The 24,528-nt window shown below is 47.2% G+C and overlaps 1 non-coding gene across 1 annotated transcript; it reads left to right on the plus strand.

The window, feature by feature from the left end:
* Positions 1 to 1,456: 1,456 nt before the first annotated feature.
* On the plus strand, positions 1,457 to 1,528 carry TRNAQ-CUG (transfer RNA glutamine (anticodon CUG)). The gene has a single exon. It is a non-coding gene; the product is annotated as a tRNA-Gln (tRNA).
* The last annotated feature ends 23,000 nt before the right edge of the window (positions 1,529 to 24,528 follow it).

Consider the following 24,528-nt stretch of genomic DNA (forward strand, 5'->3'; position numbering starts at 1 on the left):
GGCTGTGGAAACATGTAGGTCAAGGTGGCCGCAGAGCTCCATATGGTGCAGAGAGAACACTGGAATGTGGTGACAGCGGGGAGAAACCATCGGAGGGCCGAGGTCGGTGAAGATCCAGGACGACTCAGATTCAGCAGCTGCCCCACCCGCGGCCACAGAGCAAAGGACAGGGAGGACAGGAACTGAGAGCTACCGGATGAGGTCGCTGCCTGAAAGATAAAAGCAGCTCAGGAGGCTTTGGTCAATTTTGAGAATGGGAAGCAGGAAAATGAGTTGAAGTACGACTCGCATGTTCCGTGGTGGCTTGAGCCACCAGTCTTCCAGGTAACAGCACGCTCGCATACTGTACTCACAGAGCCGCATTACACACTCTTCTGCTGTTGCCACGGGGTGAGAACGTGCCCCTCAACCCCTCCCTCCGGTTCTGAAAACACACTCAGACTGGCCACTCAGGACACGCTGTTCTCACATGGGGCACATGAGGGCGTTGATACCAGGGAGTGGGCCAGGCCGCCTGCGCCTCGCCGCCTCGGGAGCCTCCGCTCAGGTGACAGGGGACCGCCACAGCCTCTGGGGCTGCAGCCCGCCCTGTGCCCCTCTTCCCTGCGCGTCCCCCTCCGCCGAATGCGAGGCTGGGACAGGCTTTCAAAAGTGGCCGACGTTCAAAACTTTAAAACTGGCCGCTGAGCCATATAAACGTCCGGAGGCTGGAAACGTCGACGGGGAGCCCGTGGGCCGCGCTGAGCTCCGCTCCCAGGACCCAGCGGCCGCCTCAGTCTCGGGGACGCGGGTGGGCGGAGAGGGGGTGAACCCGGAAAGCGGAGGAGGAGCACGAAGGGGAGGGAGGAAAGAGCCCAGAAGAAACACTGTCAGCTGCTCACACCCGACCTCACCCCTCAGGGCGCCAGCGGCCTGGGTGCTCGCGGTGCGACGGGTGGGGCCGCGGCCGCTTCGGCTCCCATCCGGTTCCCAACAGAGAGAGGACGCGCCGTCCCCCGACGAAGCCGGCAGCGCCCCGCGCGTCTACCCTTGCACCTGGGTCCCAGGGAGGGGACACCCCACGACGTGCCTAGCCCTGTCCTGAGGATGTTCAGAGCTGCCAGGGCAGCGGCGAGAGGACAACTGCAAAGAAGGGGAAAGGAAGTTTGGGGGTTTTTTGGCGTTTGGGTTTTTTTTTCTGGCGGGAATTTTACCTCAGGGCAGAAAACTCTAGAAATGCCGGCAGAGCAGGCGCATTTGGGGGAGGCCGCCAAGCCCTCCCCTGTCGCTCCTCCCGAATGGACTTCGTGTCTTTCCACGACGTACAAACCTGAGGGCAGGCGAGTCAGGCGCCTCCTGGCGTCGCGGAGGAAGCGGGCTCGGGGCGGGGGGACGAGAGCGCCCGGCGGGAGGCGGGTGCTGGGCCCGCGGGGCTGCGCGCGGCCTGGCTCCGCGGCGGGAGGGGCGGGCCTGCGGCGGTTCCATGGTGTCATGGTGAGCACTCTGGACTCTGAATCCAGCGATCCGAGTTCGAGTCTCGGTGGGACCTTTCCCTTTAGGCCGCGCCGGCGTCTTTTACTCCCGCAGCCAGAACTCAGTCTCCTGCCGAAGCCCGCGTTCCTCCGGCTCCTGTTCCTGCCACCGCAGGCACCTCGCAGCCGCGTCCCTGACCTCTGCCGGCTCCTTCTCCAGAAAACCGGCTTCTCCGACCTGCGCGGTCCACATGGGCAGGTGGCGCGCAGGTGGGGGACGAGCCCGGGCTGTCCCCGCTGGCCCCGGGCGGTCAGCCCGTCTCTGGCCATCGGAGGCCCGGCCCCGCCGCCAAGCGGCGCAGCGACCGAGCCAGTGCCACCCCGCCGTCGGGGCCCCCCTGGGTCTCGGGGGTAAAAGGCAGAGGCTGCACCGCCTGAGTCCTGCCCCGCGAGGGGGCGTCACACCGCAGGCGTAACTGCGCGCTTGTCCCTGTGAGTCAGGGGTCGCTGTGGGGGGCTGTGATGTCGCTGGTCAGACAGGGTGACAGCCTCTTATGGTTCCAGACCCGAATGGGTAGTGCTGTATTGAGGTGCCTATTCTATTCTGAAGTTTGATTGATCCTATTCCACTGTGTTCCGATTTTATTCAGAATTTCTAGCTCCTAAGTCTCCATTGGACACGAAAAGCCGCTGTTAGGCTGAGATTTCAATCTTGACCCCAGGAAGTCCCGTGCTTTCATCCCAAGCTCAGCCAGAAAGAGGAGAAAGGCCAAGGATTCCAGCATCTGGGGAGACCAGGGCTCCCTGACCCCTCTCCACCCAGGCCTTTGAGACACTTGCAGAGCTTCTCATCAAGGCTAGCCTGTAGCGAATATACTTTGTTTCGTTAGATTTGGGTGGAAACCAGATTTAATTTTTTATCATTATAAACTTAAATTCCTTTTTCAAATGTTGCCTCTGGATATGGAAAACACAATGTAACACATAAACCTTTTGTGCAAGGCCTTCTGTGGAACAGCCACATGGATAAGAACTAGCCGAAGAGAGTATAAAACAATAATTTATGTGTACCCCAGAACAGTGACAAAATTTTAAAACCTGCTTTCGTCAGTTGTGTTATGATTGGCATTGTTGGGTATTTCTTTATTCTTTTGTCAATATAGTGTGGGGAAAAGCAAAGGAGGCGGTATAAGATGTTGTATTTCTATTACTCCCAGTGCCCTTAAAAACAAAACTAGTGGTATTAGAGAAAAGAGTCTCAGCTGAAAGACAGACATTCAATCAAAGCCTGTAGTTCTGAGTTTGAATTATGAATGTGAATATATGTGAATGCATGAACACATACAAATATGAGTATGTATTTGCTAGCTCTGTCCACTGGAAAGGTCTAGAATTCAACCACTTCCATTGAGTGTCTTTAGGTTACACAATTTGATTTGGGAATAATGTTTTTCACAGAAAGGAATCAGAGATTTTGAGAGATATGACTGAGTCCCGGTCAGGGGCAGATGAGACAGAAGCACCTTGTCATAGTGATATCTACAAAGGTCTCAAAGACTATTAAAATCTTACGAAAAGGAGAAAGGAGCCAGCTTAAAGGCACATTCACTGCTGAAAGAGAGGATCATTGGAGTATCAGTAAGGACTCTATTGCAATGAATTGAAATACTTCAATGTGTTTGAAACTTTGATTTCATATTAGCACAGGGGGAAAAAAAAGAAATAAAAGAAACTAGTTGGTGACCATGGAGGATGCTTGGGGAATTGCTCATTAAGCTGCAGTTTTCTTTACAGAGGGAACCACTAAGTAACTAAACAGTATTTAGTACTAAGGGGAAGTTTTTTTTTATGCAAGTGTACCAGCTAGATAACACATGGCCATGGAATATCACCATTTTGCTCCACATAACTAGTTCACGGATCTAGGCCTTGAACTCCAAGGGCTGCTAACATTATTTGAGGAAACACACAGGAGTTGATGTGCCTCCTGATCAGAGAGCACACACCACTTCTGAGGTGCCCTTGCCAGGATACCAAACACAATCTCCTCTGCCTCTGTATCTACTGTGTCCAAAATAGGGGCCACTAGACACATATGGCTATTGAATACCTAGAATGTGGCTAGGACGACTAAGGAACTGGATTTTAATTATATTTAATTTATAATTCATGTGAATGTAAACTTAAAGGCTGAAGATATGCACAACATTTTTCTATTAAACACAACTTTAAAGCTTTGGTGGAATTATGTTTCCCTTAATGTGCAGCATTAATTAGCTGTGTAGACGATAATATTTGTATCATTGTGTGCTTATACTTTTCAGTTTTCAATGTGGTTACTCGGAAAATTGAAATTACATATGTGGTTTGCAATTTCATTATATTCCAGCACTGCTTTAGATTCTACCACCAAAAAGAAAGTATGGAGGACGGAAGAATTTATTAAAGTACACCCAGTTATACAATTTACATTGTGGGAATGCTACAGAACAAACAACTCCATTTCTTCAACAAATGAATGATTTAAGAAAGGAAAAGAAAAGAACAGCAAGAGACCAAGAGAGCTGGAGCAAGAGTGAGAGGGAAGGAAGCAAGGAAAGAAGGGGGGGAGGGACAACGGGAGGGAGGAAGGAAGAGGCAGGGGAAGAAAGGAAGGGAGGGAGGGAGGAAGAAACCCAGAGTAAATATGTGTGTAAAGACTTCAACACATATCCTACTAATTACAGTTTGTGCATTTTCTTTGGGTCCCAAGAAAGAATAACTTAAAAACAATAATGGGAAATTTGAGCACTCTTTTATGACATTAAAGATGCTGAATTAATTTATGAACAATTATAATGCTATGATGAGAATACTTTCAAAAAGAGTCCTCATTTACGGAAACATACTGGCAAAATGACAGACGAAATATGATATCTGAGATTTGCTTCACAGAATATAGGGAAAGGTAAGTGGGTGGCTTGTAGTAAAACAAGGGCAGCCATAAGCTGATATTTGTTGGTCGTGGCTAACAGAGATGGGGATGTTCTTATATAATTCTATTTTGTGTACTATTGAAAACCTGCATTTGAAAAAGAATGATAGGAGAGCACAGGTCCACCTAGGATAATGGCAGCAGGAACTCTCCACGTGCATTTCAGAGGGCTAGGGACTAACAGAGAGAGTCAAGGACACCAGTCATAACCCTGCCCCAACCAAGGGCCAGAGGACACCGTGGACTCCAGTTGGTTTGTATTTAGCCAGGTGTGGGAGCCACACAGAAGTAGAGGAACCGGCAAAGACTCTGCACATAGAGGAGCACAAAGATAATTGACACACATCAAGGATCGATAAGGGCTGGTAAAATTTTAGAGAAAGCATCATAGAATAAGATATTCATACACTCTCAAAGCACCACTAATCAAATTACTGATTATAGACAGCAAACATGTCTTTCCAATGAATGGATCTCATGAAGCCCTGCACAACAGTGTCCAATGCTAAAATGACAATAGTGGTGACAGGCAAAGTGGACACTCTCAGCCTCCAAAGGGGCTGCGCTAGGAAGCACACAGCATGCACTAGGTGGTGTTCTAGGCAAAAAGGTTTCCCCTGAATTTAATCACGAGGAAATGATCAGACAATGGCAAACTGTAGGCCTTTGAGCCAGACAACTGACCTGTCCTCTGCAAACAAGTCAATGCCACCACCATTGAAGACAGCTACCAAAAGGTGAGGAGAGGCTTGAGGTTCCCAAGGACTAAAGAAATATAGCAGCACAATCTTTTTAGGCCTTTGGAACCCAAAACATCTCTTCTCCTTTTTGTGGTCTTAGTTGTGGAGACCTTGACTGTTTGAAGAAAGACTGGCCAGCTGTCTTGCTCAGTGGCCTAAATTCTGCAGTTGTCTGATCACTACCTTGTAATGAAACTCAGGCTACACATTTTCAGCAAGAACACTGCATAGTTAATGCCATCTACTCCTGGTCCAGTCCATCTAGTGGCAAAGAATGACCAGGTTGACATGTTGCCTTCTTCCAGTTGCTCCTGATGCTGGTGTGTGGAGGAGGCGTATTGAGAGGAACAAGAGTTAAGGTCTCTCCAAACTGTGTGTCCATCAAAGCATTGGTCTCCTTATTGACTGATCACACTTGGAGGCTGATGGCTGGGATTTCTTCCATCAAATCTGTCTTTTGGAGTGTGGAAAGTGGTTGTTGGTTGGGATGTCGATTCTCAGGAAAGGATCCCTCCAATATTCTGTTGAGGCTTGAACTTGACTTGCTGTTGTAGATTTTTTTCATCAAATGGAAAAGGTACATTTTATAATATGGATTCATCCAAACTGGCAATATCTTTTCTTAGTTCCTAGGGAAACTGGTATCTGCAAAAGACAGAGGGAGAGAGAGAGATGACACGGGAGTTTTCCTAGGTCCTGCTGATACCTGAGCCTGGAGGGATGGCTACATGATGACAGAGGCCCGGGCAGGCTGAGCTCCTGTTGACAGGAGGAGCTGAAGGGGGAGCCACAGGCTGGCTGAAGGGGAAAGTGAGATGCATAAGTTAGCAGAAATAGCTCCTGAGATTTTCATCCAGCCTGTGGAGCAGAATCTAGGGACCCCTGTCCTCACCCCACCAGTGCTTGGTCATATTGCAGCTCAAGCTGCTGCAGAGCCTTAGCCAGCTTCCTACCACCCAATCCGCAGCAGCCACTTTACTCTTGAACCCCTTCATCTGAATCGAATGATGACATTCTCACATGTACCAGGGATGGATGTACTTAGCATCCCTCGTACACATTCAGAAACGGACTGCTATGGGAGCAGAGATGCTTGCTGGAGAAATACACTCTCTTCTACCTCTACATCCCTGCCTTCTGAGGAGGAGGGACCGGCTACAGGGAGAGCCCTGCAATATGAGAGCCAACAGGGACCTCAGAAGGTATCCAAGTCCAGTTCCACCTTTTACAGATGAGGAGCTCTGGTGCCAAGGAACTAAGGACTAACTAAAACCACGTGGCCTGTGGTTGCCAACCCTGGTCTAGGACCCAGGCCACAGGCCCTTTCCATACACTTGGGGCAACAGAGAGGAGAGGCTCCCATGTGGAGGTGTCAGCAATTAATAGAGGCTGTTTGGTCACCCTCCTGGACAGGGATCAGGCTCTACCGAGAAATCCTGCTCCAGAGGGGCTGAGGAAACAATGGAAACAGGGAGAACTCAAAATGAAATTAGCAAAATGAGAGCAGGGAGTGTAACGGCAGCCCAACCCCTTTGCATCCCATGGACACCAACAGTCTATGAAGGTGATTTCATGCTGGATCCCCCGAGAGCATTGCTAGAAACGTTCTCAACCTCTAGACAAACACAACTCTGAAGTGAAAGGGAAAAAGCATTAGTTTTAGTTATACTAGATTCTCATCACTGTTTTCTCTAACTTTGCCCAAAGAAAGAGTCTCTCCTAGTATTTTACATTAGTGTATAGATGGCATGAAAAAGGATACACATAGGAGAATGAGGCCTAAGATTCATTATGGGGCTTTTGCATAAAGAAAGAATTTAATTAAAAAACACATTTGTTGAATCTGCAGTTCTGAGCCAATTAGTAGGCTGTGAAATCCATTTAGTAAATAGTGAACTGCAAGTTGCATTTTACAGTAGAAATGAAAACACTCCAGTTCATTATTGTGGTAAGGGGAGGTACTATTTTATACTGTGGGTTTCTATGTAATGTGTATTTTTTATTCTATCTTATACTATAAAAATTGTAAAAAACATTGGATCCAAACAGAGAGATTATATATCGAACCTACGTATCTATCTTTTTTCTCTTTGCTCTGAGCTATACAAATAGTTCTGTTGAGAGAAGAATGCTAATTCCCTTAAAGGCTGATCTTCAGCTTTTCTATGAAGTAGCCACACGATGGACACTGCCATACTGGTTACTGATGTCCTACCAGATCCATAGTCCTTCTAATCCCTAGACGCATATTAGCAGAGCTTTTAAAAATACTGATACCCAAACCTCACCACAGAACTTTACAATCAGAATTTGAAGAGATTGGGTTAAGGCATTCAAGTTAGATCAAAACTCACCCACTTCTTGTTTTCTAACTGCATGATTGAGAACTACTCACTAGACCTACACTGTTTCATACCATTCTTTTTCTTCTCTCCATCTAGTCCACCATGGACTCCTTTTCCACTGGCCCTAAAGATTTTTTGGCCTTTCTCCGACACTCCCATATAAATAACTTGCCTTCTCAATTAGATTTGTCTGAAGCAATGATTATCTTATATTCTTGTGTATCTAACTGGGTCTTCATACATCTGGCCCAAAGGTAATTCACTCCAATGCTCTCCTCCATTCCCTGGCCTCAGATTCCAACTCAGTTCATTTTTCTGGATTCTTACTGAACATGTAGAAGCAGTCATTTGCAAAAAGGGAGAGGTCTGAATGCCTATGCACCTCACGTCTATGCATTTTGAAAACCTGGCCTCTGCATCTCCTTTTGGCCACTGTCCCTTTAGCGTGCCATCTACTGTCCTCCAACTACTGCCAGCTCCAGTGAGTCCCTGGAAGCCCCATGCACATCAGCACAGAACTGCCCACCTGGAGCCGAGGAGAGCCCTGACTCCAGGCCAGTCCAGGACTCCCACCTATGACCCAGGTTCTTATTTAGTTTTTATAATCAGGGCTCTTTTCCTCAGTTTCAGCATTTCTTATTCAGGTGGAGAAGTTGAGGGTTAAAGGCTGTCCGAGGTTGGGTCCTCCAAAACCCAACCCACATGCAAGTAATTCATTCAGTCGCGATCCTGGAAGGAAGAGGCAGTGGATTTGGGGGGGATGGGCAAGGAAAGGAAGCTGAAGAAACCAATATGTGGTATCAGGCGAAGCATCATGTCTTCAGTGTCTTAAATGATGCTCTTCTGATGGAGGACCATGGATCTGAGCCTCCCTATGGCTGAAAGGAACGGTCAGAGGGAATATCAGGAGAGCAGTTACAGAGACTGAACAGGGTTCAGAGTGCAAACAGGAGAAGGAGATGGAAGGGCCTGGCAGGGAGGCAGCCCCCATGGGAAACAGAGCAAAGACCAGACGAGGTAGCATCAGCTGTTGAGGGCACAAAGGAGGAAGAGGAAAATTAGTGTGAGACTGAGCTGTAACCTTAAGTGAAGAGTAAAAGGCAGGAGTGCATGGAAGAGCCTCAGGTGTGCTTACCTCTGTACCCTAAGCTTGAAGGCCAGGGAATCTGCATGCTAGTCTCCACGTGCTGAACAGCAGTTTTCTTCTGATAATCTTCTGTTTCAGGACACTTAAGGCATGAATCTTGCTGCAGACCAGACACTCATGCTTGCTGGCAGCTGAGCCCTCACCCTCCAGCTTGGGAGGGGTCTTCATTCCGATGGAGGCATCCAAACCCAGCTCTGACATAAAACCACAGACAACAGGATCCATTGTTACTCATGACCTTCCTATGACTTATTCCCCCACCCAAGAGGGACAGCAAGTAAGGAAAGTGTCCAGGAACAAGAAAGGCCACCTGAAAGGCCATGGTCAGGTGAAGCCAGTGGCGACACGAGTCTTTTTTTTTTTCTTGATATTCCTTACACTACCCATAAATGGTAAGACTGCCAGTAGGCAAACATGCTCCCAAATAATAAAAAAAAGTCAAGAAAAATAGAATTGATAAAAAGTCCCTAGCTAGAAAAGGTAAAGGCAAGGAAATCATTCCAGATACAGATTGTACTCTCTGGAGGAAAGAGAGTGTAGAGATCAGGCAAAGTCACAGTTGAAGGAAAACCTTGAGATAGAAGAGAATGCAGGAAGTCTCAAACTGGAAAATTTAAAGATATACATCAATATATATTTCACATATATATGCACACATACTATGTGTAATATTTATACATAGTCAATCTAAATAAGGCATGGAAGATATGATACAATGCAACAACACTCACAAGTGTGTGTGTATAAAGGAACGAATGCATGAGGGTGATGAGATATCGACTGGCTCATTCTGACGGCCTCCTGATGAGCTGAGTTTGAAAAAGCAAGGAGGAAAATAAGAAGAATGAAAAAATGAAGCTCTGGTGGGAAACATGAACTGTTATATATGGGGGGGCAGGGATCCCAGGGTGGAGGAGGATGAACATAAAGTCCACGAAGATTATCCTTTGCTGCAAAGTCTGATGCAAAGCCTGGATTTATGCTGAGTCCTCTGGGGAAATTGAGTAGGAGACAGTGACTGAGCCAGCGGGGTTAGGTCTTGGCTGGAAATGTGGGAAGCCAAGGACAAGAAAAGGAGAGACTAGAGGGAAGAGGAGACAACTAAATACCACAAGACCTACTGGCATGTGGCAGGGCTGTGCATCCCTGCACTCCCTGAGCACCTTCTATGAGACTCTCCCTGGTGCCACAGGGGCGCTCCTTTTTATCTCACCCCCACCGAGGATGTGGGGCTCTCCTCATTTCTCAGATGAGGCCATCACCTGAGGGATAAGCCCCACGCAGCCCCAGGCTCCGGTGCAGATGTGGGGAGAGGTGGAGGGTAAGGATACATTCGTCCCAGGTGAAATGGATGTGAGGGTTTCAAAGCTCTTTTAAGACAATCTGAGCAGTGGTGGATCCTGGGGAGAAGAAAACTGAGGACACGGCCACGGAGCTGAGTGAAGAGGGTGAATCACAGGGAGTGTCGTCAAAGAGACTGATCAGTGCACTTCAAGGATGAGGGTGGCCCTTTATTTTAAAAGGAGAGGAAAACAAGAGGAAAATAACCTGGATATGAAAAGCAAACAGGAGACTGAGTTGTGGGGCCCTGTTTACATTGCTACAGAGTGTTACTAATACACTGTTACTGAGAGCATCTAACAGGGAAAATTTGGCTTAAGCATAGATGTTGAAGGGAGAGAAAAATATTGGCCAACATGCCTTTCTGAAAAAGCAAAGGTAGATGGGGTCCAGAGAAAATGGAGATCATAAAAACTATGCTACCGCAGGAGAAACAATGCACGTGCAAGCATTTACTGTGTTAAGCACCAGAAAGACCTAATGGTTAGGGATTATATATTCATAGTAATTCTGAAGCCATTTTTACTGAATCATGCACTCTAGACATTACGTTGCTTAATATTCTCAACAACCATGGAATGAAGATAGAATTCTTCAAGAGTTCAGATGAGAGATGTGAGATGGAGACACCAGTTAAACACCAGGCATTTGCAAACCCAGGACCTGAGGCAGAGCTGGTCCTAAATCCCAGGTTCTTGCTCACTCACTCTGTTAGAGCATCACAGATTTCAACTTGACCTACAGCAGGTGTGGAAGAGGCCCCATTGCCTCCTCCACCCACAACCCTCTGCTGACTAGAGCTTCTAATCCTTGTTTTTTTCTTACCTAGGAAGAGTGGTCCCTGGTTTACATAATCAGTGTCGGTGTTAAAGCCCCCGATGGTGAAGGAAAGACTGAGCGAGGCTTTGCTGTCACCACAATCGAAATCCTGGTCCAGCCGTACTTGCAGATAATTGGTATCCTGGGTGCTTTTCTGCAACTGTGCTTGTGAAGTTTGCACCTCTGACCCTTGGAAATTCACAGGCCCTCGGTGACAGTCCTCCCATGTGTCACCTGCAAGGGAAAGAGTGTGCAGTAGGACCAATCCAAGTTTTCCTTTGCTAATCCCTCCCAGAACGGATGTGCCTTCCTATCAGTGAGACCATCCAGTGACCCAACAATAAAGGCAGAAATCATGTCCATGAAGAAGAGGTCATGTTTCTGGCTGGGCAGATGCTGGGATGGCAGTTGCTAGGCTTCAGTATCCTTGAAATGAAAAATTACCCACTTGAGTCTAGAGGGTTTTGGATGGCAGATGTGGTCCCATCTGTTACTAAATTATTACTAAACTTAATCCTGTAGCTTACAGACAAAGCTCTAGGCAGTCCTCAAGGCATGGAGGAGAAAGAGTTGTTGATATCTACCCACAAGAATAAAAGAACAGGGGAAGAAGTATGGCCTAAAGGCTTCAGGTACCACTAGAAAAGTGAGTTGGGTAACGACAGTATATGAACCAAGTTAAGAGAATGCTTCACAGTTCTGGAACCTTTTAACTTCCTTACTTGTGATTTTTGTCTACCTTTCCACTCACCCATACATATATATATTCTATTGCCACATGGGGCAGAGTGGGCGTGGATGGTATCAGCAGATAGAAGCAGTTGTAGCAGAGGCCCGAATCCCTTATTGGAAGCTTAGGTGCAGAAGGGCTACAGAATCAGAGTGTTTGCTTCTTTAGGGAGAATGTAACACAATGCACAATCCTTATATTACACTCCCCTCCAGTGGGGTCTGGGCAGTGCCCCTAAGCAAATGTGTTGCTATTTCTCCTGTGAAATGAATACATATTCTCAGAACGTGGGCTAAGCAAAGATATCAAGTACCCTCATCCAGTCCAGGTCAGGCTCAGGTGGGGTTGTGCCCCACAGGACCTGCTCCACATTGCTGTGAGGCTCCCGTCTGGCCTCTCTCCTATACATCCGCATCCTCAACAAGGTTTGTTTAACTGTTTCTTTAAAGTGTCTCTCATGTATCTGTTACCACTGAGTCTTCCAGAGAGCATCTATGTCTGACTCTCAACAATGATTCATCCAATCTCCTTCTATTTGCTTTCTCTGATTCTGGCCTCTCCACATCGTCAAAGGTCACCTGTCTTATTACCCCCAAATCCTGTTTCATCGCACACTCCTTGGCTTATGGAAATTCATCCTCCCTTCTCTACTACACGAGCTCTGCACTCCTCACGCCTTTGTAGTCCTCCTGTCATCTGGCTCCTCTTTCTTCTGCAAAATCATTTCCCACATCTCCCTTCTACAAATCCTCCCAGACTCAGGCGGGCCCCTCCCTGACCCCAGCCCTGCACCAGGAGCCTCTTTGAGCCTCCAGGGCTTTTTTCACAAGCACTTCTCTTAGCCTGGTGTGCCCTTCATATTTCCTCCAGGCAGAGTATTTTAATCATTAATCATCAATGTTAGGACACTTCATCAGATCATATGGTAATTCACAGTTCATATGGGTCAAACCTTTTAATTTAACAAATTAGGTGGGTGAAAGATGTATCAAAACCAGGTATCCCCATTCTCCAATGTGATTTTCAATCAAGGTCTAGGATTGTTTGTTGTTGTAGTTGTAGTTTTGAAGGGCTTTTTTTTTTCTTTTTCGGCTTTGTTGGGTCTTCATTGCTGTGCGCAGGCTTTCTCTAGTTGTGGCGAGTGGGGGCTACTCTTCCTTGTGGTGTGCAGGCTTCTCGTTGCAGTGGCTTCTCTTGTTGCGAAGCACAGGCTCTGGGTGTGAGGGCTTCAGTAGTTGCTGCGCATGGGCTCAGTAGTTGTGGTGCACGGGCTTAGTTGCTCCACAGCATCGGGATCTTCCTGGACCAGGGATTAGACCCCTGTGCCCTGCATTGGCAGGTAGATTCTTAACCACTGAGCCACCTGGGAAGTCCCTAGGATTGTTTTCAGTGATCACTCCTTACCCTCTTCTGCAGACTAATGGGCTTTATTAAATTTATGCTTTGAACATTCTTTGCATTTGCATGGGAAAAAGACAAACATTTCATCAAACATCGACACTATTGCCTCATATTATTAGTTTGGCATGATGGGAAGAGGCCCTAAGAAAAGCTCATGTTGTAATTTAAAAATATAGTGTTTGCACTGTTTCCACAGGGTTTCTCCTTATACAGAGAGAGGGTGGGGCAGACGCGACCACCTGTGCCCACACCGCTGCATCACAGCTGTCCACACTCTTATATCCACACTGTTCTCAGGTTATCATCAGAACCCAGACACAGGATGGATCCGTGGATTATTTAGATGTTCCACTCATTCCTCTCAGCCCATCTGTGTGGGTGACTTGGCCTCTCCGGGGCCGTTCTGAATGAGGGCCTGGCAGGGCTGGGCCACATCACACACATCTCACTCGTGAGACCTGTGTCTGAGCATCACTCATCCTCTTCATTGAAACTCAGACCCTGACCTGGCAGATCCCCACCACAGCATCCCCTTCCAAGTCTCAGTAAAAACTAGACAGATGCTGGGGAACAGTCCACCTGCCTTCTAACAGAATCATATTCAGGCTTTTCTCATCATATGCTGGCTGGTTTAGCTGAATGATGATTGGAATCTACAAAACCTCACATGAAAATGAATCTTTGTTGCTCCATTGAATCTTTGGCCATTCATGGGTGGGTGGGTGGGGGGAATGCCAGGGCTCTGCCTTGGTTCACGGAAACATACAAGCAAGGTGAGGGTAGGGGTCTTCGTATCCTCATATCCAGATGACGGTTTGCTAAGAGGACCAACTTAGAGGAGACAGACACTGGGGATGACAGCAGTGACACCAGGGAAACAACAGATCCAAAGATGGAGTTAAGGCTGTCAACATCGCTGGAAAGGCACAGACATCCAGGGATGTTTGGGGGTATGGAAATGGGAGCATTTGGGGTAAGAAGAGACATTTCATGGGTATCAGGAAAGAAGACAGTCATCTGTGCGCACTTGCACATTTGCAACTGAGTGAGTTTGTCACACCTACCTCGGGTCCAGTGATCTAACTCAGGGCCTGACCCACAGGCTTGGCCAGGATGAAGAAGAGACACTGCTCCCTGACCCACCTGATGTCTGTGCTTAAAACTCTATCATAAAGCCTGATTCAGATCACTCTGTCTACGGAGCTTGTACACAGTGGGGAAAAATCTCAGCACCACCTGAGGCGTGGGGTACAAGGAATTCAGAGTGTACCTGGGAGTCCAGTTGGAGTTTTATCACATCGGCAAGAGAATACTCACTGCTTACATCTGGAGCATAGGGGACATCCACTTCCTCACATGAGAAGATGGCGGTGCTCCTATAAGGCCAGAAGGAGTCTGACTGACCAGGAAGCACTGAGTAAGTCAAGTGGTATTCATCCAGTGAGTCCCGTGGGACACCATTCTCTCCCATCTGCGGCAGCTCCCCGCTGAGCCTGGTGGGGGAGGGAGGACTGACGATTAACCCAAGAGGGATCAGCTATCCTAGAGTCCTATCTGGTTCTGATGGCATGTTTACGGGAGTGGTGAAGCAAGCCAAGGACCTGATCCACTAAAGATGGAGCAACTCCCTTTTGGGTGTGGGACAGAGTGTGTTTCTACAGGGGCAGGAGCTAGAAAGGACAGCAGGTGCTCAGTGCTCTGGCCAAATAACAAGCTGGTGAAGAAAGAGACTGAATTATCTCCAGATGGTACAGCCATGACTCACAACATATAGGGTCACGTAACAGTGCCTTTCACCTTCTCGTTTACATTGCAGTGAGTGTCACATGCAGGGGCCATGAGCATACAGCTTTTGGGGCATTCTGCTATCCCAGACATCTCATGCCACCAAGGCCTCTCTAAATATTGTAGCATTATATAATAATATTATTATCTATTCACTTTTCTTACTGTGACATACATGTTGTCAACGTGCTAATACCAAACAGGCAGAAAAGAGCTATGCACTCACTCTCTAAACCATCCTGGAGATAACAAGTCTATGCAAGAAAATCACTCTCATTTAGTTCACCTGGGTCAACCGACTTGGATTATGAACTTGAGATGTTACAAAGAAATGGAAAACAGTGTAAGTATCACAATGAAAGCAGAAGACATTATGATAAAGGATAATTCATGGTTGGCAAAACTGATGATACAAAATATTCAGCACTTTCTGCTTTCCCCTGGATCAGAGGTCTGCAGATGTCATCATTGTATGAACAGCCCACAAATATTCATAACTACCTGGGGGCAATAGCCTCTGGTCCTTCCAGGTCATCCTGATCACTTTGGTTTTCTGCAAATAAATTAACAGGACAATTACATGGGGCAAAACCCTTTCACAAAAGCCCAATTCGATGCCAACCTTCACACTGTCCTAACAGGCTTTGAGGGAAATATCCTAAGAGACCCCAGATAGAGCCTCATAAGAAGGCGCTGGGTTTCCTTCTTGAGCCATTGGACAAATCTGCTTGATATGACAGGTCATCAGCACAGTATCCTATGTCCTGAGTCTGTGCAAACAGCTAAACAAATCCTTTCCCTACAGATCCTGCGGAACTACCGAGCTACCTAGAGCACTGCTGTAACATTCAGGCTTTTTCTATCTGAAATGCTGTTTGTTAATGGGTTAGAAGAATTATACTTTGAGATTAGGTGGGAGTGGAATCCATACACCATCAAGTCAAAAGAATCTTCAAAGCTGCAAAGAAACAGTGGCCATTTGTCAGGTTGGGACGTTCCAGGGCCCTGCCTTGCTTCAGAGAAACATACCAAAGATGACAGTGGGGCTTACGTTCTGGTTTCAGAAAACTCTGGACAAGATAATACAAATGAAAGGAGCTGGAATATGGGTTGACAGAAGTGAAACCAAGGAGTGGCAACTCCATAGATATAAACAAGACTGCCAACAGCCTCGGACAGGTAAGGGAACTCAGGGACATTGCTCAGGAATGAAGATTAGAGCATTTCATGTGATATAAAAGATTCATTCAAAATTAGGAGGCCTGAAAGGTACTTCCTGTGCCACAATTGTAGTGGTACATGTGAGTCTGGCAGGACCACCTTGGGTCCAGTGATTTGCCACAGGGTCGTACATGACTAGCAACTGAGAAAACTTCACTAACCTGTGGAATGTCTTGTTTTAAATGCCATTGTAGTGCCTGGTTTGAACTTCAGTATGTTCATATACTGTCTATCTAAGGAGATTCATTCTCTCAAGTAGACTAACAAAGAGCATGCAGATTACCTGGAAGACCAGTTGGAATTTTATCCTCTTTAGCATGGGAGCAACCACAGGCTCCTTCCAGAGCAGACCCCACTTTCCCTTCATCAAATGCACATTTTCCATCACTGTAAGGCTGGTAGCAGTTAGCACCTTCCTGGACACTTGAAGGAGCCAAAACACATTCATCTTGGGATTCCTGGAGCACTTCCTTCTTTTCAACCTCCTGCAGCTCCACTCTGTGTCAGGTGGGAGAGGGGTGACAGAAGATTAAATGAAGAGGATCAGACACCAAGCCATCCTGGCTGGTTTTGATGGGAGGCAAAGGGAGTGGTCACAGAAAGCAAAGGCGAAGTGGTCTTAAAGACGGAAATGACTATCCTTCTGTGTGTGCAGTGGAGTGTGGCTTCCATGGGGTGGGAGAGGGAGAGAGCAGCAGATGCTAAGTGCACTGGCCACACAACCGGCTGTTGAAGGAGGAGAATGAATGCTCCCTGCACGCTCTAGTCATGACCCCCAGCCCACACGGAGAACTAAGACAGTGGTTCCAACTCTTTTGCATGCTTTGTATTGATCTGTACTTGCAGTGTCAAAGTGATACAGCTTTTGAGGAATTACAGACTCTAGATATTCTCCCTTCAGTAACTATTTTCTCAATATTTTGTTATAACATGAATTTTTTTCTAGCTTCTTCACTTGCAGTCAAGTATTTACCAACATGCTGACGCCAAACAGGCACAAAGTAGGTGACTCTCGCCCTACTGTTAACCACACGGGGAAGAACACTTGATTACAGGAGCTCCCAAGTTTGCCTGTTCCACCTGGGTCAACTCACTGTACCTCACTGTACCTGAAGGATTAAGAAATTGAAACACACACAACTTCTGAAGTGAAAATAGACAACATTCTTAAAAGGGATATTTCGCTGTTGACTGAGTGGATGAAAGAGTTATATTTAGTAATTTTTCCCCCCCTGGATCTGAGGTCTCCTGATGTCACTGTTGACATTCACAGCCCACAGATCTTCAGAATTACCTGGGGGACACTGGCTCTTGTCCATCCACTTGCACATGATCATGCTGATTGTCTAGTAAGAAATTCAGACACAGTGGGTCACAAGAAACAAATTACACCTCACACGTACCAACTCAGTGAACACATTTACCACAAGGACATTCATACTCTCAGTGCAAGAACATAATACGATATTCCAGGACACTTAACTCCTAGAATCAGGGGGGACCACTTCCAGACCCATCAGGGAAATCCTCAGGAGCGCTCTCCCAATATCCTTTGTTCTGAGTCTGTGGAAATAGTTAATTTTCCCCAGTGATCCTAGAAAGTGAGCTGAATTATTTTCTAGAATTGTTTCTACAATATTGGTTAGGCCCATCAGATTTTGTTGCTGTTGATACTTTAGAGAAATTTATCCTTAACACTAGAGTGATGGATGAATTTTACAAACCCTCAAACTAAAAAGAATCTTTGGTGCTACAAAGAAACCATGGCCATTCAAGGCTGGAGGGACTGCCAGAGGCCAGCCTTGCTTCATGGAAACATCCAGGCAAGACAATGGTACAGTTGTTTCTGTCCTGGTTTTCAGATGACTGCTTAGCTAAGAGAAGCCAACATAGAGAAGATGGAGACTGGGGCTGAGAGCAGTGATACCAAAAAGAGAAATCACCTCTCCTAAGGTATAAGCCAGTCTGCTGTTGTGTTTGGATCAGAAGAGAAAGGCCAGGGACATTTACAAAAACAAAGTTAGATCATTGCAGGTGACAAGGCATATCTGATCTAAAGCAAGTCTAATAGACACCTCCTGTGGATGTCCACCCGAGGTGGGTGAGAGTTGTCACACTGATTTGGGTCCAAATGCCTGACACTGGGGCCAGGGTGACAGAGGCATGACCAGGGCCTAGAAAGGGGTGAAGGCTCCCTGGTCCACCCGATGTCTGTGTGTCTTAATAGATCCTTTTCCCTGGTTTAAATCAAGATGTGTCTATAGGGCCTGTCTTCAGAGACGAGCTTCCTCAGTCTACACAGGTTGAGGGGAACAAAGAACATGGAGGCTACCTGGCAGATCGGTTGGCATTCCAGCCTCTGCAGCATGGGAGCAACCACAGGCTCCGTCCAGAGCAGGGCCCACCTCCCAGGCATCACATGCGAATTTGCCATCCCTGCAAGGCTGGCTGCAGTCAGAACTTCCTGGGAGATGTGAAGGAGTCAAAACACACTCATCCTGGGATTCCTGACGCACTGCCTCCTTTGCAACCTCCTGCAGCTCCAAGCTGTGTCAAGTGGGAGAGGGATGACAGAGAAGTAAACAAAAAGGATCCGACCCCTTGCCGTCCTGGTTGGTTTTGATGGGAGGCCTAGGGAGTGGTCACAGAAAGCAAAAGGGCAGTCCCCTTAGAGAGGGAAGGAACTATCCTGCTTATGTGAAGTGGAGTGTGGCTGCCATGGGGTGGGAGACGGAGACCAGCAGGTGCTCCGTGCACTGGCCACATACCCTCTGATGAGGAATGAGACTCAACCCTCCCAGGATGGTACCTTCAGGAACATGAAGCACAAATCAGCTTCCACGCCAGGTGCTACCCCCTGGTCCTACGCCATGTTCAATGTAAGATCAAGTAGTCAAGTGAATACTGCTATTAAGGCAGTATACACTCTCAGAGACGTTAGGCCTTCTTTTTAGGAATAGAAAGGCCTCCAAGGCCTCTTTCTCTTACTCTTGTGAAATAGCAACCAATGTTTTGTCTAGATAGTTTTCCTGATCTTTAGTTTCTCTAGTTACTTCTCTGATAATTCCTTTGCTAGGTACCTTCCTCCCAAGGACCTAAAACAACTGTGTAGGAATAGATATGCATCTCCCCTTGGAGCTCCTTTAGGAGAGAACAGCTATCCTCTGTGTGTGCAGGAAATCCTAGGGATGGTGCTTTCAGCTTGGGTCACATGTACAAGTAGCACAAGAGATCACAGACGACCAAGTTACCAGGCCATCTCCAGGTGGGTTGAGTGAAGTAACTCAGTACAGCCTGCAGGTTTGCTTATGCTTGCATCTGGCATCTGTGACTCTCTTGACCTCACTTACTCTTTCTGTGACCCTGTCCATATGTTACCTACACATTACCTGCTCCTGACGGTTCATTGGTACCTGGGCGTGAGTGTTTCTTCTGCTGGTTCACCTTCCTCATCTTCATCAGTTTCTACAAGCAAATTCAGAAATATCCAGTCAGCTTCTTGCCACTTCACCCACGACAAACACAGCAACCCATATGGTCGTAGAGTCATGACTGTCTGTGTGTGAACTGGTACTGTGCGGAAGGAAGTTCTAGTGCCTTGTCTTTACACACCCCGCCCCCAGCATGGATTTCTGACCCATCAGGACGTCTGACTCTAGACCAGAGGATCACCATTGTGGCACCTTCTGCCTGCAACTGGGCAGACATTTAAAAGGTCTTTTCTTCCTTATATCACTGCACACTTGTCCACCTTCCATCTCGACCTCTACATCTGCATCATCCATCCTGCCACAAATTCTGCCAAAGACACAGGCTCTCTAAACCTTCTCAGCTCTCCCAAGATCCCTTCCTTCCTCTGAGGAGAGCAACCACGTCCCGCATCCCTCCACCTGGGAACATCCTGGGCTCTTCAAGGCGGCTTCTGTGTGTTATCAAGGGAAAGTCTCTCTATGGAAAGGGGTCCAGTCTAAACAACATTCCCAGCACCAAGGCTGACTATATCAAGTACCTTATCGGACACCACACAGTGAAGGGCTTCTTTTTCTCCTGTGCATTGATACATATTTCCTCAGTTTATCACTAGAGCTACCATCAACAGATTATTTGATCTATTTTACAGAGGAGGAAACAGACGCTAAGAGAGGAAAAGTCAGTCACTCGCTCGCTGTTACTGAAGGCAGCACTCAGGCTAAACCTGGAAACTTGCATGCTTAGTCCAGGGCTCTTTCCACTCTCACAAGCTGCCTCCTGTCACATCGTCCTTTCTGTGCTTTAACACTGGGCGGATGCTGCCTCCTGCCCCAAAGGCCATGGTCCATCAGGAAGGAATCAGTTGCAATACTATGCCCTCTACCCTGTGCATTACTCCCCGTCCTCCCACTCAGCCAGTCCTGCTCCTATCAGAGCCCCAAATGGGCCATGAAACAGGAAAGCTGAGAAAAAAGAAAACCACATCCTAGTCGAGGTGCACAGTCTCTTGTGAGTGGCTCAGTGCTATCAGGTTCTGTGGGCCCCTTACCTGGGCTGAGCTTGCGGGCAAGGCGCTCTGCCAGCCTATGTCCCTCAGTCAGCTGCTCTCGGAAGCCCTGCCCCTGGTGGTTGTCAAGGTCATTGTGGGTGACGAGGTCCTTGAGGTGCTGCTTGAGTAGAACAGAGTCATCTTTCCCTTCCCGTAATGTCTGCCGTAACTGGGTCAGCTCTCGCGCCTGACTTCGAATTAGGATATCACACGTCCTAAGGTGGGACAGAAGATAATTTTAAAATGCAAAGAGTTGCATGATGACTGCGAGGGATTCCTGTGAGAACATCCTCAAGGAGCCATCGAAGCAGCATTGTGGCCCATATCTGGTGGCCAGCCTGTGCCAAAGAGAAAGAGGGACGACAAAGGACTCCCCTGAGACAGGGCATGCTCCTATAAGATTGCCCATTCATCTTGTTCTGTAAACAAAACCTAGGGTCTTTCTAAACCTACATGAAGATGTCTCTTCATTTCCTCACTCAGCCATGCCCATTTCCATATAAAAATAGACAGAGGGCATGGTACAGTGGATGACACACAGCCACATATAGCGTGGACAGGTACAGCAGGTGTGAGTTGGAAAGAACAAGAGAATAACAGGGTCAAAAAAGGATGACAAGCTGTAGTCAGTCAGGAGGACATTGTGATTTAAAGGTCAATGAGGTACTGATTGAACAACACTGTGAAGGTACCAAATGCCACTGAGTTGACTTGTTCACTTGAATTTGGTGAATTTCATGCATGATATGTGATTTCAAATTAATAGTGTTTGTCAAAGCAGACTAACTGGAGCCCTGAATAAAATCAGAGTCCATAATTCACCAGTTGGTGTCCTCCACCTGGTTGATAAATATTGTGCCCATGTGCCTGCCACGCACATCTCTGACCTCCTTACCTCAGCCTCTCATCGAGCGTTGGCTTCTCTGCCAGCTTCTCTGCCAGCCTCAGCGCCTCAAACGACAGCTTCTCGCCCAGCACGGATTCAATGATGTCCTTACAGGCTTCACACTCTGAGGAAAGAGAGACGCTGCCTCAGGGGAAAGCTGGACCTGCTGCTGTGGTCACGGCCTTCAAGGGAGGAGGCAGGGTCCACCCCAGGGGCAGATGTAACTCCAATACCAGGCTCTATGCAGCGATCTCCACATCTGATCCCTCAGCCTCCCAACTGCGTGGCCTTCGGTTACTTCTTGTTTGAGAACTGAGGAAAGAGAAGCTCCAAGGCCCAGAAAGTAACTAGACAAGATGAACTGGCATTTGGCAAAGTCAGAATTCACATCCCCTGAGACTGACTCTGAATCCTGGGCCACTTTACCAAGACCTGCAGCCTCTTGGGTGACACGCGGAACAGGGCCATGAGGTGGCGATTGCTGTGTGGTCGGGAAGACCCCTGATGGGGTCCATGCAACTATAGGCCTGATGGTTCCCTTCTGCTGGGATTTACTAATGAACAAGTGTCTCAAAGGTTTTCACCTTTGAGTAAAAACTCTCCTGGATACACTTGTGTGAAATAGAATATGCGAAAGTATAAGGACCTAGAAAAAAATGTGCCCAAACACTATGAAAGCTTTTGTGATTAGAAATAGTATAGTGTGAATGTACTGTGCTTACACTGTGACAGGCACTATTTTCACAGCTTTGACAGAATTTCTTCATTATTCATTACAACTGAAACAAGTAGCCCACAGTTTCAGTGAGGAGCAACCTCACCCTTAAGCTCCTTTAAAGCAGATACTATCCTCTGCTTTCCCCAGTGTGTAACCACCACGTGACCCCAGTGTAACAAGCACGGGGCTTTGCCAGTGGGACCTCAGGGGAGCTGGGACTGATGCAGTTCATTAGTGCCAGACGTTCAGCCAACAGTGATGCAGGATCAGATACAGCACAGAAAAGATTCCAGTTGACACACTTTAGCTTGTTGCTGAGAGAAACAGGCGGTTCTGTGACTGCATCAGGAATCAATGTCTAGAATTGTAACTTGATGCTCACCCTACAACGCACCGCAAACTTGGAAAAGGGACTACACTCTTTGTACCTCAGTTTTCCCATCCTCAGGCAACTGAGGGTAAAACAGCCACTTCTACCTTTCCTGGATTGTGGTCAGAATGAAATTCAAAATGACAAAGGAAATAGGAGATAAAGTCTAGAGAGTTTAGTTTCTTGGAGGGAAGACGGTGATCATTCATCACTTTGGTGACCGTGACCCCTAGGACTTACTGTATTTCTGCAGCTGGTTGGCCAGGGAGTAGGCAGTTGCTTGGGATACAAGGAATTTCTCCGTGAGGTCTCGGAAGTCCTGCTTGTTCTTTGCCAGCTGCAACTGAAGCTCCCGGTTGATTTCCGTCAGTGTAAGTTCTGCCCTCGGATCAGATAAAGGGCCAAGAGATACTGCCATGGTGATGTGTGGTAGAAGGGGTAGAGCCAGGGGCTGGGGAAAAGAAAGCCAAACATATGTTGGATTAAAATCAGGTGAAATCACATAGGTTTACTCAGGACTGAGGGACGACAAAAACTGGCGTTCTTAACTTACTGTTGGGAACAACGGAGGGTTCACAACTGCAAAAATAAGGTTCAAGATGCCAGAGCTCAGAGCCAGAGGTACTGCCTGTAGCTCAGACTCAGACAGGAGTGACGGAAGGGGACCCAGTGTGCCAGGTAACCATCTGGAGTTGCAATAACAGAACTGGTAGGTGGGGGCGGGTCACGGAATCTTGGGGGCCCCTGCCTTCCAGTTGCCTTGGCCATGCTGGTACACAAGGCTGCCTGGGGTCCTGTGAAGGTCACCCTGGATAGCACCCAACCCCTCAGCAGCCACTCTTCAGTTGTCCACACATGTCCTGATACCACTTACCTGTCTCCTTCCAAAACATATCTAAGCTGAGTTCTCCCTGTTCATTCTTCTGTGCATAAAAAAAATTCATGAGAGAAATAGTTTGCCAACAAGTCTTAATTTCCATAGGGCTGTCATGAAGCCATCCCACCTTCTCTTTACATGGATCTTAAGGTTTTTCCACAAGTGAGAGATGTCAAACTTTGAGACTGTCATGAAGTTGTTCACTGGGTCTTCTCCAGGTTTGTCTATATCCTGAAATCTGTAGGACAAAAAGCAGAGTATAATGCTATGTGAATGCATACTTAATTTTTTAAACTGTTTTCTGTCCCAATGTAATATTCTTTTGCTGCATCACAGTGTTGTATCAGATTCTTATCTTCCCTGGGCAGCATGATGGCTTTAGAATAAACTTAAGTTTGACATCCCTACCTTCTAAGCTCCTCCTCTGTATGTGGGTTGCTCTACTTGTGGGTTTTTTTTAAATGTCACTAAACAGGACAGTTCATATTTTCGCTTATGGATTTCCTTGTAGTCCCAGAAGAGCTCTTTCCAAGCTGTCAAAGTGATTAAAAGAGTTTACATGTATATCCTTGGCTACCTGGCATGACCATCTGTTTAGGAAAGACTTGGGAGCCTGAGGCTATTGATCTGTGTTGATTAAATTCACCCCCATCATGAACAGACCAGGGATCCAGGGCGGAGTTTATGGGACACTGCTTGATAGATCTCTTTGAGTTGTCCTCCTGCCATTGACCTGTGGTTGTACTCCCAAAACAGCATATGGTTAAGTTCAAGATCTTGGGTCAGGGATGGCTGATGATCCACAGGGAACATATGGATGTGTTCAGTGACATAAAAGCTGAGGTTGAGGAGAGAGGGACAGGCAGGCCCGAAGGGAGTTATGTTCTGAACCAACTCCACACTTCTTCAGCATCTGCTCCTAGCCGGGTCTTGTGAGCCTGTGACTTGGGAGACCCCTTTGCAACATCCGTCTCTTCAGTTTAGCTGCTGGTCTAACCTGGATTGAGGGTGAAATGGATGTGAGCATGGGTCATATGTGTCAAGGTAAAGGATGGAGGACTGGATCAACCAGTTATGAAAGTTCCTCGTCCCCGCACCCCAAGCCATACTCCAACTATCCTTCCTTTTTTTGTTTTTAATTCTCACCTTTTTACAAAACATATTTATTTATATCTTTTTGGCTGTGTTGGGTCTTCATTTGCTG

Source organism: Hippopotamus amphibius, chromosome 1 (genome assembly GCF_030028045.1).
Source record: "Hippopotamus amphibius kiboko isolate mHipAmp2 chromosome 1, mHipAmp2.hap2, whole genome shotgun sequence".
NCBI classification, from domain to species: domain Eukaryota; kingdom Metazoa; phylum Chordata; class Mammalia; order Artiodactyla; family Hippopotamidae; genus Hippopotamus; species Hippopotamus amphibius.